This window comes from Heliangelus exortis, chromosome 5 (assembly GCF_036169615.1).
Source record: "Heliangelus exortis chromosome 5, bHelExo1.hap1, whole genome shotgun sequence".
NCBI classification, from domain to species: Eukaryota; Metazoa; Chordata; class Aves; order Apodiformes; family Trochilidae; genus Heliangelus; species Heliangelus exortis.
Window position 1 is genome coordinate 33,004,953 of NC_092426.1, and position 17,749 is coordinate 33,022,701.

The following is a 17,749-nucleotide window of genomic DNA, read 5'->3' on the forward strand; positions in this document are numbered from 1 at the left end:
CAACATAAATGGTACATGCTGGAAATAAAACCTGTGTGTAAGTGGTCAGGTGGTACAATTCATCCCAAACTGACACTCAGTTAGAGAAAAATATGTAATCAATTACAAAAGAGTAGTTGTTTAGGGCTATATAAAACTATTCAAGGAGAAGTAAGGTCTTGGCATACCTGACCCTATATCTCTAATAGCCACAGTTTCACATCTTGTGGCAACTTTAGTCTATTTCTGATGATAAACATTCCACCATCAGTTACAGGATTTGATTTGATTGTTTGCAACTGAACATAAAGACACACACATAAACACTGAAGAGGAAGTAAAACACCTTAGACTGGAACCTTAAAAATATTGGCATAACAATGACCACCTGAATATATAGAATGTATAGGGTTGCCTCTGTTTTTTTGTTTTTTTGTTTTTTTTTTTTAATGCAGGCCTGGAAAGCAACTTGAAAACCCTTTAATTTTGAAGACCCTTATCTCTCCTGTGAATAAAAAATAAGCAACATGACACATGCATCTCTGCCCATCATAAACGCCATGGCTACTGATGCTCATTCACACATGCAGTTTTGCATTTTTTCCTTTTTTTATGCTACCATAAATATTTTCGTCACTTCACAGAGAAGTCCCTGGATTCAAGGAGAATTTCTTATCTGAAGCTGTCTGAAATGCATAGAGTGACAAGGCTAAGCTATTTTTCTTTTCAGCCTTTCAAGAAAACTTTTTTGCAATCCATTTCACTTACTATTTTTGAAACTTCAACCTAATTTCAATCCTACAGGTCTACTCCCCTAGACAGCATTGTTCACAATAATGAGGATTGTAAGATCACCCCAAACAGGTCTATATGCTTTGAGTTCTAATATTTTGTGGTTATATAGAATTCAATAATTTTCTGTACATTGTGAAGTTGTGAAACCAATACGTTTAGGTTCCTTAAAAGAAGTCTTCATATCTTTTAAAGTGAACAAAATGAGTTTGAAATGAGTTTCCTTCTTGAAACGAGTTTGGTTCCTATTTTAAAGGAAAAACTCCACTATCATATGACACATTCCTACCAGTACAGGCAAGTATAAAGCAATCTGAAAAAAAAACCCAAAACCTTGCTCAAAAAGCTTTGCTGAAATAAATGTATGGCTGCAAGTTTGACTGAATATTTGAGCCTCTGTAAATTGGATTGGTCTTGGTCCTGAACTGTTATACCCAGCAAAGCTTCGTTTTTCAGATCCCAGTGCCCATAAAGCTCTGGAGGCACAAACTGAATTTTATTGAGATAATTCCAGCATGTTTTGGTCTTTCAAACTCAGTGGCATTCAGAGTGCAAGTATTGCACCCCTTGTCCTCCTGCTCTGTGTGGATGGCAGACTGCTCTGCAGAGCTATGAGGCTTTGGTTGACAGAGGTAAAAGACCATGTGCTGTGCCAGATCTGAGGTCTGAATAGGGGATAGCTGGACGTTGCTTTCAGATAAGATTGTTGGAAATTACTCAGCGTCACAGAGAAACCTGTACTAGTTCTTAGCAGTGACAGTTTTTGCTACTCAGCCAGGTAACCTGGACTTTTTTCCAAATTACTACCTTCGAATACCCAGATATCAGCATAGACAAAAGCTGCAGAGAAACTGTTCCAATGCTGTAACAAGAACTTTCTGCAGATCGTATTCTCACCCTTTATCATCCAGCAGCTGGGAGGAGATCAACACAGTGATCTGTGTTGATCCAGCTACTGGTGGATCGTTCCCTGGAGATGACTGACTTGCTTGTGCACAATTCCTCAGGGTATATCCAGTTGCCCTAATTTTCATAGAATTATCTGCCAGCCTCAGAGAACATGACAGTACCATTTTTTATTCCCATGGAAAGAAAGGAGTTGGGTGTCACAATGTCAATATTCATGGATGACAACAAAGGGATACAGAACTACCCAGCAATGTCTGCACACAGGAATTGCCATCTGGGGTTACAGGGCTGCAGTCAGCAGGTGGGGGCAGTGTGGACATGGACTCCTCTACCTGCATCTTTCCATTTGTTGTTTGCCTGTAAGTTTTAGACATTTCCAAGATTACCTCTGTAAATATAGCTTCTCAGGACATCCGGAAGACACTGGTTGTGCTATGCCAAAAAAGCCTTCAAAAAAGATAATTAGCACAAGTGTAGTGAAGTTGTTCAGCCAGAAACTATTAACTTGACTTCTGAGCTGCTCACCCAGTAATGATCTTTGGTCATTGTTGTTTACCCTTTATCATGCTTTATCATGCTTTATTATGGAGCAAGGGCTCTGAGAATACAGAAAGAAAACCTGGAAGAGGCAGAAAGGTAATAGACCTGTTAGAGTGCAAGGGAGAAGTGAGGGACAACACAGTCTGGCCATGGAAGCAGGGCTTGTGAATTTCTAGTTTATCCAAGGTTTATTTGTGCCACAGTGATGTTTGCAGGTAAATAACAGTTAAATGTTCACAGAATTATGAACACATAAAGTTTTTATAGTCAGTGCAGTATAGTTAGTAGTGGTGGTTTATGTCTGGGATCATGCTAGAGAAACAGCTTATTTGGGCAAAATGTACTATTCCTTTGTCCTCTGGTCTTTTTGGGGATTGAGAAGGTCAATTGATGGCTAAGTGTGTACGTCTGAGACTGGCTAATAAAGAACCCTTAATTGCTTATATTAGTACAGATATCCCTTCAGAAAAAAGCCTACTGATAATGTAGCTGACTCCAAAAGTATTTTATGAGCTGATGTAATCTTTGGCTGTGTTAAACTATGATAGAATATTTCTTCCTAATAGCATACCCAATGTTGCAACAAAATTTTAAATGGCTTTAAATAAAACGCAACTGTCTTTTTTTTTTTTTTTCCTGAATAAGCAAAATTCAGCACTAGCACTTTTGCTCTCAAATTCTCCTACTAACTTGCATTTTTCCTTTGGAAGTATTTAGAAGAGGGAATTTTGTTCCCATTTGCAAAGACAGCTATGGAAAAAACTTCTGAAAGCATTTGATGGCATAGATGACAGAGGTCAAATTATGAAAGAAGTGAGATTTACTTACGCATCAGAGCCTAATTTGGGCTTCTTTCTGCCTTCCATTTGACCAGTTTAAGAACTGTATTTAGTCAGGGTGTTAGGAAACAAAAAGTACCTAATTTTCCTGACTTTAGTAACCTAGAAGTCAAGAAATGGGCCTGAACTACTAAGCTTTCTCTGTCATCAGTGGAAACAGGGGAACTTGTTCCATCTCCTTAGGATGAAGTTCAACATTATCCAGCAGTGTCCACCTCTCACAACTGAGTAAATAGGGAATGATGGCAGGCAGAAAGCAAGAGATCACAGTATTCTTGTAGGCAGAGAATAGCTGATACAGAATGAAATTACTGGGATGTAAATGTAAGTATATTCATATGGAAAAATCAGGACAATGTTCCACATCTGCAGCATTGTTAAGAACTGGATCAACCCAGAAAGATGAAAAATCACAACTAATTGTGCAGATGACTTTTACAGCTGGGGAGCTGAAAGGTGCATCAGGACTTCTGCTCAAATTCTACCTTACTTGATCTACTTCTGTGCTTATATTTCTGAATCTGATTTCTCATTACCAGTATCAGTTATACTGGTTGTAACTGGAAGGTTTGCAGGATGGCTGGGATTATTTGGTATCTTGGAGCATCATTTCCCATCTCTTCTAGAATAGCAAGTTCTATAAATGATGGTTTTAAAGTTCAGTGGGCTGGATATTGTTGTGTTGGTGTTTCTAGTCCACATAAAATGTCTAATAATGATATATTATGACAGAAAATCTCATTTCTTTTGGACACATCATGAACTAAACATTTGTACTTAATCCCATGGAATTCTTCATGAAAAGTCTCCTTAATAACTTTCCAAAATGAAAACTCTCTCTGTAGATAGCACCATGGCCAAGCCTATGCAATCTGTACTGCAGTGATGCCTACTGATGGGGAGCTTTGCTGTGTAAGATAGAGATGAATATTTGATGAAGTAATTATTTATTCAACTTCTTTGTACAGACAGTCTTTTTCAAGTGACTCTTCTTAGTCATCAAAAACATTTGGGACCATATGGCTCACCTGACTTGCTGACATTTGTTGGGGCCATGTGTTAGTTGTGGGGCTGTTACCAGGACAGTGACAAGATTTAAAAGGAAAGGCAAAAGCCTCTTTTAAAAAAAGAGCAGTAATCAACTTGTGAATCACTTTGATGTGTTCTTCATCATATTGTGGCTGCTCATCCAAGCTTCTGGGAATTATCTTCAATCCTGTGTGATGAGAATCAGGTAGAATTCTCTGTGCCTGAGGCTATCCACTTGAATGGGAAAAATATTCATATGTAATGCATTCTGAAAGTGATGTAACAAAAATAAGGTAACAGTGAAATATCAGCAAATATACTCAATGAGCAAAGTTAAAGGACCCTATTTCTAGTGGAACTGTCATGAAACTAACTGAGCCCTGTGGACAAACTGAATGCATGTCAGAAAGATGAAAGAAAGGAGGAATTCTTCAGCTGCTTATATACTGCTGCTAAGAGTGGAGGTGGCAGCACAAAATCAGAGGTAATAATTATTAAGAAGAAAATCAATTTAACCACCATTGTGAAACATGCTGCAAAAATTTATACAGTGAAAACCATTACTTTAGTTTGTCTCCAGTGAGAGAGGGAGTAAAAGAGGAATATGAGAATATGAGAAGGAGACAGTGTAAGGAGGACACTCTCTCTTAAGGATAACCATTGAGTATTTTGGAATTATTAGCAACTGAGATCCATAGGTGCTTTAATGCTTAATGGGTCAGCATACTAAATATAAACAAAACATAAGGTATCATTGGGAAAAAAAGTCTCTCAGAGACCACTGAATCACATTAGAGAACAGGACAAAACACGGGAAAGCTGAGGAAGAGAAGCCTGGGCAGAAAAATATGGAAGATAACTGGAAGCTATTTAAGAGTCATTGTGTTAAAAAAAGACTCAATTTCGTAAGCAGAGTAGAGAAAAGTCCTGGGTCAATCTATACAGTGAAGACATAGTTAGAAAATAAAAAGTCTGCATAGCAAATTGGTAAAACAGGAACTACATAGCAATCAATGTAAATTAGAAGGTATATAATGGAAAAATAGACAAAAAGACAACAGAGGAAAATCATTGTCTGGCAGGTCTTAAGACAATAAAATGAGTTAAGAATATATTAAGAATACATTCTGCTGCTTGATGCAGATGATGAAATGGTAATGTTGCAGAAAATAAATATCCAATAAATGTTTCTGTTGTGTACTTGGAAAGAAGAAAGATCTTGCACTTGTATCACATGGGCTAATGAAAAATTTTCCACTCCATTAGTGACCAGGAGGAATGTAAAGTACGTACTGGTAAATATTTTAAAATCAGCAGGTCTGGATAGCTTACATGGGAATTCTGGTAGAGCTTATTTAACTGATCCCTAGCCTGCTGAAACTGATATTTCATAAATCCTCTAATAGTGAGGAAATAGCAGAATACTGAGGAGCGCCTGTTCTCTGCCAATATTAAGAAATGTTGAAGTCAATAATTCAAATGTGCACCAGCAAGGCTTATAGCAGTTCAGTGAAAAAAATCTGAACTGCTAGAGAATCCTCTGACAAAGAATAAAAAAATCTAGGGAAGTATTTCCCAGCATCAAAATAATCACTGAAAAATAAAAAAGTCAAGAATAACTTAAGCATCCCTGCCATGAGATGACCAGAGATACCCTTGAAGTACTTTCAAGCCCTACCTGCTGTGCTTCAGTTAATATAGACTTAAGATTTAACATGGCTACCAACAGAGAGTTCTCACTGGACAGGAGTGAATATAAGCATGGGATGTGAATTCTGCTGGACTTCAGTACTTAGATGGCTTTCCCACTGAATGCTTCTTCACGTGCAGCATTTGGATCCAGGGTAGTGCTGGATGTCTCCCATTCACTGAGGAAGACATAGGACACAGGATGGTTGAAGCAGTAAGAAAAGAGTCCAGCCATTTTTGTCTGCAGAACAGTATACAGCCATGTCACCTGTGCTTTGCAAAAGTCATGGAAGTGGCATTTGGATGAATTTTAGATTCAGTGATACTCAACATTTTCATCATTGCCCTAGAATTAAATATAAACTCACTGCTGATAAAATATGCACCATTCAGGAAGCCTGGTAGAATGGCAATGATGAGGGGAAAGCATTTGTACCAAGCAGGCTGGATCACCTAGCAGGTCAGACATGATCAAGACCAGCACCAGGGCTGTGGACACCTAACAGGAGAGACCTTTCTCCAAGGATAAAGAGGGTCTTTGCTTAGGAGGCTGTGGGGCTGATGATCAGGGTTTTAAGCTAAGTGGGAAGGAGAAGGGGGATAATACCATCAGGCCTTCATATAACAAATTGTGGGATGACACACCAGGGCTGGGACTGGGGGGGAGTTAGTAAGAGCCTTCAGCCCATTGCCCTGAAGCATCCTGGGGATAGAGCAGCACAGTCAAAGTCTCACTGAGATAAGCCAGCAGCTCCTGGGATAACAGCAGTCAACGGGAAACATCAGGGAAATACCTTAAGGGACTAAAGAAGCAGCACCTCTCTGGAATGGTGACATGGCCAAGTGCCCAGCAGAAGTGCCTTTACACAAATGCACACAGCATGGGCAACAAACAGGAAGAGTTGGAAGCTACTATGCTGCTGAAGGCTACGACATAGTGGATATTACTGAAACCTGAAGGGACAAATCCTACTACTGGAGTGTGGGTATTGATGAATATAAGCTATTCAGAAGGCAGAGGAAGGGAAGGAGGGGTGGAGGTGTTGCCCTCTATGTTAAGAAATGGATTAAATGTGGGGACGTGTTCCTAAAGAATAGCCATGAGCAAGTTGAAAGCTTATGAGGAGGAAGTAGATCAAGACAACAACAGGAACCTTGTAATCAGAGTCTACTACAACCTCCTGATGAAGAGGAACCTATTGATGAAGCATTCCTACTCCAGTTATAGGAGGCATCACACTCATCACCAGGCACTCATCCCGCTGAGGGGCTTCAACCACACCAGCATTTGCTGGGAAAGTAACACAGCAAGCTGTGGGCAAGCCAGGAGGTCCCTGAAATGCCCCAATGATAATTTTTCTCAATCAAGAAACAGACACCCTTACCAGAGGGGATACAATACTGGACCTATTGGTCACCAGTACAGGCAAGCTAATCAGGGATCCCAAGACTGGAGGCAGCCTGGGATGCAGTGACCATGGACTGGTGGAATTCACAGTGCTAAGGGTCATGAGTCAGTCAAGGGTCATACTCAGGACCCTTAATTTCAGAAAAGCTCTGCAGGAAAGGACTTGGGGGTGCTGGTGGATGAGAAGCTGGACATGAGCCAACAGTGCATGCTTGCAGCACAGAAGGCCAATTGCATCCTGGACTGCATCAAAAGAAATGTGACTAGCAGATTGAGAGAGGTGATTGCCACTTTACTCTGCTCTGGGAAGACCTTACCTGGAGTACTGCATCCAGCTCTGGAGCCCTCAATACAGGAAGGACATGGATCTGATGGAGTGGGTCCAGAGGAGGGCCACAAAAACAATCAAGGAGCTGGAACACCTCTCCTATGAAGACAGGCTGAGGGAGCTGGGGTTGTTCAGCCTGGAGAAGAGAAGGCTTCAGGGACACCTAATAGTGACCTTCCAGTATCTGAAGGGGCCTACAGGAAAGATGGAGAGGGACTGTTTGCAAGGGCCTGGAGTGATAGGATGTGGAGCAGTGGTTTTAAATTAGAGAAAAGTAGATTTAGATTGGATGTTAGGAACAAGTTCTTTACCATGAGGGTAGTGGAAAATGGAACAGGTTGCCCAGGGAGGTGGTTGAGGCCTCATCCCTGGAGATATTCAAGGTGAGGTTTTGACGAGGCTCTGAGCAACCTCATCTATTTGAGGATGTCTGCTTACTGCAGGGGGGTTGGATTAGATGACCTTTAGAAGTTCATTCCAACCAAAATCATTCCATGATTCTAAGTAAGAAGCCTCTTACTACAGCCAAATGCAAAGTTATGCATATGGGAACCAGATAGGAGATGTGTAATCAGAAACTCTACCATGGAAAATGTCTCTCTGAAAAGGATCAGGGTCATCAGAGTATGGAGCAGTTTCACTCTAGTGAGATACTGTGGCAAAAAGGGTGAAATCAATCCTTGAATGCATAAACATGGAAATAGTGAGTATAAGTACCAGGCTGCTTTTTCTGTCATTGTGGTGGTACTTATGGGATTGATCATATTCAGGATATTTGTTTTCAAAGTTTGTTAAAAAGCCGGGTAAGGTGCAAAAGAAGCTTTGTAATTATTCAAGATCTAAAGGAAATGTCTTATTGTAGAAGATGTACAGTGCTCAACCTGCCTGAAAAGGAGATGACTTGATTTATGTCTTGATTAATGAATTGGTATGGTTGGTAGCAGAAAAGGGCTCTGAGCAGACTGTCATACTGAGAACTGAATGCAGGAACTATAAGGCCAGACAAATTCAAGTGAAGAACGAGGCACAGAAAATGATTAACCACTGGGACAAGCTAATGTGGTGAATTCTTCATCTCCTTATGTCTTCAGATCAAGACTAGACATTTTTCTTATTGGCCTACACTCAAATTCAAATTGTCAAGCATGAGTTAAAGCATTTAATACTGGAATATATCCACAAAAATTAATGGTCTGTGATATCAAAGAGGTCATTCTAGGCGATAGTGATCTCAGAGATCCATTATGCTACAGGAGAGAGAGAGATATTTATAATTATTATGGTTATGTCAATAAGCGGTAGCTAAACATGCAACTTGCCTTCTGTTCTGACTTTTAAGTGCTGCCATTTAATGATAACAAGATGAATTAAGGTTGTCAAGATAACTAATGAAAGAAACTGGAGGACTGTAAAAGTCCACAATTGATTTTATCTCTTTAGATATTCCAGTAGCTGGTCACCTTACCAGCTGGATGGGAATAATACATGGGAAATGTAAGTTGCTGGCTGACTTCCTTCCTCCTCCTTTTTTCCTCTGTCTAGAAACTTCTTTCTTTGGCAGTGAGATGCATCTTTGATAGGTAAGTAACCTGGCCTCAGGCACACATCACATTAACAAAAGCAGCCAAAGTATTTTTGGAACACGTGAATGGAGGAGCAGATGCCAAAAATAGGTCCTTACCCAGAAAAGTAAAATTACCCCACAACATTGCCATAGGAGACTATTTTTTTAACATGATTTCATGTTTCAGCACATGATTCAGTGCTTGAATATGAGAAACTCCTTTGCCAAAGTGAGATTTGATGTCTGGATCACAAAAATAAATAGGCATCAATTGCTGCTAATTTGGTCTTGAGAATCCCTGTAGCAGCAGCCTACATATCTGGGTGCCTAAATGCTTTTAAGAATTGGACCCATGAGAACTTTCATCCTTTGTAATCCCAAAGCACTTCAGAGCCTCCATAGCTCTAAGGCAAAGCATGGATTCTACTGAGAGAGCACAGACTTGCAAAACAACAGTTTAAGAAAGACACTGAAGACTCTAATAATTAATTCTACTTCAGGGTAAATTCAGAAAATGAAGAATGGAATAGGGCAGGGTGGATAACTTGTAGTTATAGCAGACAGCTTATCTGACAGTTTTTGCCACTTCTTTTGCTGATTTAGCACTGTTTATGGGCAGCTTTTGTTCATCTCAGATGTTTCTGTTATGCAAAAAGCTGTTGGCCTGTGGAATGTTCTCAAGCAGCTCATTGTGAATATTTGACACATGAAAGTAGAAAGTCAAAATGTGATTTTAACTCTGAATTCTTTTATGTATTCTTTTGACTCATCCACTTTGCACATAATTTCAAATCCCAGAGGAACACTTTTCCAGTTTCATTCATACTATTTAATTGGTCCCAACCTTCTTCATTTATCTTTTTTTTATATTGTAGCCATTGTCTTTTCCATCATTTTCACATATCCATTCCCTTTCTCTGCCTGGTTTATTATCACTACTTGACTAATGTTTGAGAATTGTATTGTAAGTGACTTGGAGTAGAAACTTGTAATTTTGCTGTTGTGCAGAACACTTTGGATACATGTGTTTTATAAATAAAAGCTACAGCTCCAGAAATATCTAGTTTCTCAATTGTATTTTGCAGTATAATATGTACCAGAGACACTATATGAAATAGAATTATTTACTATAATTATTCCATATTAAGTACTGGCATTCAAAAGCATTTTAGGTAAATCATTTGCTTTCTCTCTTCTCTGTTTCAGTTTCATAGCTAGCTCAAAGTTACAAGATGTGTCTGTGAAGTGGTAGCACTGGGTTGTTTGGCATTCTAGAAATCCTTCAAATGTAACACCTATTTGCTTATCCTGTTTCCTACTGGTCTCAAAGCCTTCTAGCAAAGGATTAGTGCTCCCCCTTTTACAGCTAGGGAAACAGAAAATCAGTGGTGAAGGTGAGGGCATTGAGAAGGCCTGAAGCATGTCTGTGAACACAACCCAAGTCTCAAGGATTCCAGTTTCCTGGCATTTTTATTGGGCAACATTTTTTCAGAAAATAGGTTAGATGTTAAACCTGGCAAAAGAACAGGAAACAGTCACCTCCAATCCCTTTAGGATCTGTAATTTGCACATATATGGTATTTCTTTTCTTTTGCTTCTGAATCCAGAGTAGAAACCATGAGGAATTATTTTATTTATTTGTATTAACAATTCAAGCAAATATAGGCTTATTCATGCCTCTGGTAAGTCTTGCCTGCTCTTTTTTTCAGAAATCTCAGGCAACTCTGTTCTGAAGGACCTGGCATCTAGTACACATACAGGCCAAATTGGGAGAAGAAAGCAAAGGGTGCTGGTGCTCTGCTGAGCAATTTATCTGGCAGCCCAAAGAGATAATCCCTGAACAACACTCCAGAGGAAACTAAAAAACTTTGACAATCTCTGGGCAAATGTCTAGCCAACGTTCATGCCCACTGATATCTTGAACCAGAACACCCCTGGACAGTGCTTTACTAAACAGGCTTCCCTGAGAGTAAGAAATGCTTTGCTGCATGGTGCTTCAGTAGCATCCCTTACAAGTGTAAGTTTCCTGTCTGCTGTGTTAAGTTTCAGAGCCAAGCTCTCTCTGAGCCATAAGGTATGGCAGGTGTCTATAACATATCTTCAAGTCAAGCAGGCAGTGCAAAGCTAAAATACTCATGTGAACTTTACCATTACAATTTACATCTAGAGGAAAGAATATGCTCTTAGAAAGGGAATGATTTCAGCAGTCAAAGAGAGGAAGGCCAGAGTTCTCAAAAATAGTTCGTGTACCTTGGAGATTGCTTCCCAGCCTTCAAACACTTCAAGGCTGGTCCCAAGAACAGCACCTTACTGGCAGAGGTTAAATGAACCTGAATAACCTTACTGGCACATGCGCAGTTAAATGAACAAACGTTTTAGGTCTTCCTTTTTCAAACCTGCATGGACCTAGCTCAGCTTTAGTCCCTTTGTAAATCAAGTACTTTGTCAGGAGTGATGAATAGGGTGCTAGTGTCTGAAGCCATACAAAGAAATCAAGTGTATTTTGATAGAGCCTACAGGGGGTAAACCAGCCCCTGTTACAATCAAAAGGAAGAAAAGAAGAGCCCATAAGCCTGGAGGAAAACATTTCTATGTTATTGCATGAAGATCTCAGCAAGCTGATCTGAGACAGCATGTGATTTGTGGCGTTCTTCAAAATACACTTCTTCAAAATACACTTCTTCAAAATACACTTCCTACTTCAGGGATTTGAAGAACAGTTGTCACCACAGTGACTAGGGGCCCCCTCAGGAGAAAAAAAAAAAAAAAAAGAAGAAGAAGAAAGTAGTTCCTTCTTTAATTTCTTTTCAAGCTTCAAGATTGCTCTTTGTTCCTCAGTTTCCTGAGAAACAGGAAGCCCATGTTTTGGATGTACATCTGTTAGGGGTTTATTAAATAAATGCAGAGCATCTCCTCTCTATTCTACACACTCAGGAGGATGAAATTCCCAAGTACCAGTTGCAGGACCACCTCAGACAAACAGGAAGGTAAAAAACCAAGCCTCTCCAAGGAAGGGAGTACCCCAATTTCTGGTTGAAAAGTCTTTAAAAATCGTGATGGAGTTTTCCATGATAGATGTCTGCTTCAATGCATCAGCTGGCTGGAGTGAGACTGAACTGGGGCTGGGTAGAGCCAGGGGAGTGTTACAAAGTGAGATTCCCATTTCATTTGCTGCAGAATCCCTTAGCATGTGAAAAGTGAAGCAGGAAATTAGGGTAAGGAATTTTATGATCCAGGTGGTCAAACTCTGTACAGCTGGATTCCATTCCACATTAGTTCCTAAGCAATGCCAGACAAGTCACTTGAACTAAACTGGTAGGACAAATGGAAGTTTCTGATTTTCCATGTGCTCCTTTTTCTAGGCTGAGGCTGGATTTACAGAAGGGATGAGCATCCACAACTGGAATGTAAATAAAAGGAGCCATACAAAACCCAAAATTCTCTAGGGAAAAAGAGATGCTACGAATCTCAAGTTTATGGTTCTTTTTAACTGTAACACGTCTGGTCTTCAAACCCCAATCTGCAGAGTGAGATCTTACCTCTCTGGGAATGACTATTCTGGCAGCAATATCTGTGCTGCACTCAGATACCAATGTAATGACCACAATAAATAGCCCTTGAAGAAATAAGTCATTCTTTTTTTTCAGTGTAACAATTGTGCCATAAACAAAACATACATTATGGTGAAAGAATAAACTCTGCCAGACACAAAATGCATGAGTGAGGAGCTAGCTTGGGTATTGCTGCACTACACTCCTTAGTGTGCCCAGTTTCAAGTGTATAGTAGCAAGCAAATATGTATTTCCCAAGATGTTTTCAGGAAGTCAGACGTGATACTGCCCCCAAATGAATAAATCCTTGCAGAACCAGACAGGACAGTGCAGAGACATCTGAGCTGGCTTTGGGCACACATGTAGAGGGACTAAATCAGGTATTATATATGACCTGTGTTATTCTGGATAAAGGCAACACATGCATACAGGATTATGAGGTCATTAATAAGATCAGCTGCACCTGCTGTGCCTGTTTACAAGTGGCTGCAGAGGGGCTAAAGCATACTTAGGTCACTGCAGACTCTTTTCATCTTGGAGTCAGCTTCTTGCATACAAGCTTGGATGCTCTGCAAAGAAGGGTGCTCGCTGCTGGTACCAGGCCTTGGAGAGCTCAAGCATCCTAGTGGATGTCTGGCAAAAAGGTAGTCCTAGAAATCCTCTCTCCTTTGCTCCTCAGGTCCCTCCTACTCCTACTTTCACAATATTACAATCTCAGAGGTTTTTTTTTACTCTTCTATTACTAGCTCAGGCTGAAAGAAACAAGGCTGGAAAGAAAAGTAACAGCACTTCTGGACCAGCTAATGCAGCTGGGGAGAGCTGAACAAGCTCTCAGGTGTACAGCTCCACTACCAGCTGCTTGCTCTGGGCATTTCTTCTCCTGCCTGTCCCCTCAGCACAGTGCAGCATTTGTCTTTATTCCCCTCACCCCTGCCTCACTGTTTTCTCCTTCCTCCCTTCTCATTCTGGGACCCCTCTTTTCTCCTCACCTCCTCCTTCCTCTCTCTACTTGCTGTCACTAGACAGGAGAATACAGAGTTATGTATTTCCAACATTTGCCTCTCATTTTTTCCAGTCCATCTCTGGCTGTTGATTTCTTCTTCTAGCAGGTGAGTATCTCTTAGCTCTCTTCTTCCCTTCTCTTTGACCTTTCCTGTGCTCCTGGTAAGGCATTCCCTCCTCTCATGCTATGAAATGTTCATGCTGTCTTACACTGAGAAACGATCTCTCTCACGCACTCTCTCAACTAGGTCTCTAGCTCGGTCCTCAGTGCTTTCTAGAGGATGCTATTTAGCAATAAATACATATGCACTGCATGAGGCTGCTGTCCCCTGTAGCTGCCTAATCGGATATGGCATTTAAAAGGTGCTTCCTAGAACATCAAAGATGCTGTGGCTATCTTATAATTTTCCTTCTCAGCTCTGCTGAAATATATATAAAACAGCTGGTGTTTTTCTATCCAGCTTGAGGTCAGCAGTGCATGCAGCACTCTTCCTAAGCTTGCACAGCTCAGTTGCTGAGGTAGGCTAGCTGTGCATTATTCTCCATTTCCCCTTTAAAATGTTCCATCTTTCTGCTACTCAGCTCTCACAGTGAGATTGTGCAATCAGGTGACTCGGTGACAGGCTGGTTTGCTGCATTGTGGCATCCTCGGAGCAGCCACAGTGATTTGTCCACAACAGGCCCCGGGCAAATGCTGACAGGAACGCAAGCCAGCAGCTCAGGCACTCCTGGGTATGCAGAGCTATTCAAAGCCACCGGGTTTTTCCAGTGTGCCCCATCTGCTGGCCTTGCAGTTTTGGGGGCTGAAGGTGCAGCCTCTCAAGAGAACTCCTGTCTTTGAGAGAGTCGCTGCGGCCAGACACCTTGAGAATCCTTCGTTATAATTATGCCTCAGGGCCCTGCACAGATCCACCGTTTCCTCCTCTTTGGAACCATTTACTACTGACATAAAAAATGCTGAGTCATCAAACAGAGGTCGTAAAAACATCCTCATTCTGCTAAAAATATTAGCTCATCATTTCTAGTACTACAGAAGGCAGGAGCAACCAGGAAACCGGGTGCCTGTGAGAAAGAAAATGTGGACTGCATCAGAGGTCTAGGAAGACCAGAGAAGAGCCCAATGTCAGTACCTAACTAGGGAAAGCAGGGCCTTGCATGAACACACATCTCTGGTATCAGTTGCCACTTCTCAGTTTGTGTCAACTTGAGGTTACCATTTTATCCCACAATACTCTGATTTCTCACTCTGTAAAGGAATAAAAGTAAAAATCTCCCTCTCTTCTGCCTGAAGACCATAAGGCACTTCAGAGGCATTACCTAGCTAATCCTCACTACAGAGCCCCTGTTACTTCCATTTTTCTGAGGGAAGCCAAAGGTACAGAGAGGTCATCTGTTTGCTCGTGAACTCTGGTTCAGGATTGCAATCTCCTGATTTCTAATCCTGGAGAAAAGCATTACTAACCCCCCGTGTTTTCATGCTGCTGAAGAGTTAATATAGAAAGGTAAACAATTGCCATTTATTTTCCCACCTATGCTTTACATTTATTTTCTTACCCCTTTTCCTCAGGCAATCTGCTGAATATTAAAAGATCCTTCTGGGTGGAAAAACACTTCTTGTAGAGATTACATTTCAATATTTTGGCAGTGAAGCTGCTGAAAAATATTTCCTTTGTGCTCTATTTCCTGCACTGCAGGGATGTCCTGCCAGTGTCCAGATTCAACAACAGGCACATGGAGGTTATATCCCTTAGCTGCTTGTAGCTGCTCGGCGTTTTGGGTTTTTTTGTTTGTTTTTTTTGGTTTTTTTTTTCTGTTTTGTTTTTTTGTGGTTTTTTTCTGTTTGTTTTGTTTTTGTTTTTTTGTTTTTTGTTGTTTTTTTTTCCTTTCTGACTGTGGTGTGTGGTGGTTGTTTTGTTGTTTTGTTTTTTTTTTTTTATTTCTTTGGAAGAGTAAATATGAATAACCTGTACCGCAAGCTCACCAGCCAAGAAGCCTTGCCACATCGTGTACCCAGCCAGCGCAAACACTCCAGGCTTTGGGGGGAACCTTTAGCGCAAGGTGCTGCCTCCACACACCCAACCCACCCCGGCGGGGTCCAGTTCTCCGGAGGAGGGACGCCCCCCATGGGCTCTCCCCCGCCTCGGTCCCTGCAGGCCGCTGAGGAAACCACCCGGCCGGGCTTCCCCGGCTGCGGACCCAGCGAACAGCCTGCACCTCCGCGGGAGGGCGCGGGGCCGGCGGCCCGGGGGCAGGCTGGTGGGGGCCGGGCCGCTGCCGCAGCCGCCGCCCGGTTGCTGGGGAGGCAGTGCGGGGCAGTAGGGAAAGAGTTAAGGGAAGGTAGCGGGGCAGGCCGGCTGTCGAAAGCGAGCATGTGCAGATCGGAACCGCATCTATACCGCGGGCGAGTGTCACTGGCACACTTCATCTCCCGCCGCCGCCGCCGGCCGCAGGGCACCCATGGACCCCGGTGAGGCGATGAGCCGCAGCACGGGTAGGGGGCTGGGGGGCGAGCCGCGGCACCTGCCTCCGCCCGTGGCCCACCGCCGCCCCCACGCCCGCCCCGCCGGTAGGTGCGCGGCGCCCGCGGCGGCCTCTCCGCGGCAGACCGGCGGCGAGGGATGCGCTGCCCGGGGCGAAAGGCGGGGGCGGGCGCCTGGGCGCCGGTGGTTTCGCTTTCTGTCGGCCAGAGGGCCGTGCCGCCTCCGCCGAGCTGCGGCCGCGCTTCTCGCCGGGAGGGCGTCGAGCGGGGAAGCTGGCCCTAGCGAGACAAAGGCGGGCGGCGGTGCGACAGCCTCCCCACCCGCCGGCCAGCCCCAGCCGGCGGCCCGGGAAGGCGCGCCGGGGCCCGGGGCCCCGGACCCGGGCACGGGGTGTCGCCCTCTCCCGGGGAGCGGGGCCTGAGGCAGCGGCGTCCCCTGGGCAGCCGCCCGTCCCGCTCCGCCGCCCCGGCCCCGCTGCCCCCGCAGCCCCTCGGGGCAGCGCCGAGGCGGGGGGTGTCACGGGGGGTTTGGTCGGGAGCTCTCGGTCCGTCTGGGAAGTGCTCAGGGGCTCTATGGGAGCAGAGTGGAATAGTTGTTGAAACTGGGACTGATTTTCTGTGAAAAGTCCCCCTTTTTGGCAAAACCAGTGTTTTTAAAAAATTTTTTTGGTCTTAATTTAAGTAAAACTTTATTCCAGGAAAGGAGGAATACATCTAAAGCAGCCTATCGTTTGCAGAATGGAATTGGGAAGGAAGAGGGTGGCTGTGGTCCTTTCAGTGACTTTTCTGCAACCTTGTGCATTATTCCTGTGTGTAATGATCAGAGGTCAGAGACCCGGATATTGTGATCGGCTGAAAATGAGTGGGTTTCCCTCTTTTTTTTTTGTCTTTTTTTCTTTATTTTTTTTCCAGTATATTTGCTCTTGTTCCATTTTTGGTATGGAAAAGTATTCATCATAGCTGAATTTAGGTGAACTGGAAAATCTGATTTCTCTGTCCCCCACTGTTTGCACATGGGGTTTTGAAAAATATCTCTAGGATGTTAGGAACTGGGATGCTGGGTGGCTGGCCTGTCCCTCTCATCTCGAGTTGGAGTGTTAGGCTGGAACTTCCTAGAGAGCATTTGGCATTGCTGAGCCAAAGGTAACAAGAAATACAGACTCATTAAGATTCTTAATTACATAGCAGAAGCAGTAAAACACTTGTTGGATTAAATATTTAGTGTTGTTCTATGACATCATGCATTTGACAGGTTTGTCCTGTTTGCCTCTTAATTCTGAGGAAACAGTAGTCTCTGCAGGAGCTGAATTTTTTCATGGGCCAGGTGGCTCTGGCTCTGTGATTGTCAAAGCTGTATAGGCTGGGGATTTGCAAGAAGAACAGAACTGTGGTTTCTAGGAATGCAAATGCATCTGATAGAGCATCTGATAGAGCTGTGGGTAGCTTTTGTTTGGTGGTTAATAGAAGTTCTGAAAAGAAAGATTGACACAAAATTGCGGAGAAACAGAAAAGGAAGTTTTAATGTTGTTAATGCCAGTGGGTAACCCATTTTCAGTCAGCACTGAGGAGGTTCCTGTAGGAAGTCTGTAAGACACTCAGATGCCCATGGCACATCCTGAAGGTTCTTGCAGTGCGTAGTC

At 42.8% G+C, this 17,749-nt stretch overlaps 1 protein-coding gene across 3 annotated transcripts in view; it reads left to right on the forward strand.

Annotated features, from left to right (window-relative positions):
- Positions 1–15,566: 15,566 nt before the first annotated feature.
- The window catches only part of TMEM229B (transmembrane protein 229B), a 34,244-nt gene continuing 32,061 nt past the window's right edge, over positions 15,567–17,749 (forward strand). For 2 of the 3 annotated variants that reach the window (XM_071744427.1, XM_071744432.1), the window contains exon 1: positions 15,571–16,097. The gene's annotated coding sequence lies outside the window, so the exon portion shown is untranslated. Of the gene's footprint in view, positions 16,098–17,749 lie in introns of all 3 variants that reach the window. The other variant, XM_071744434.1, reaches the window with a different exon arrangement.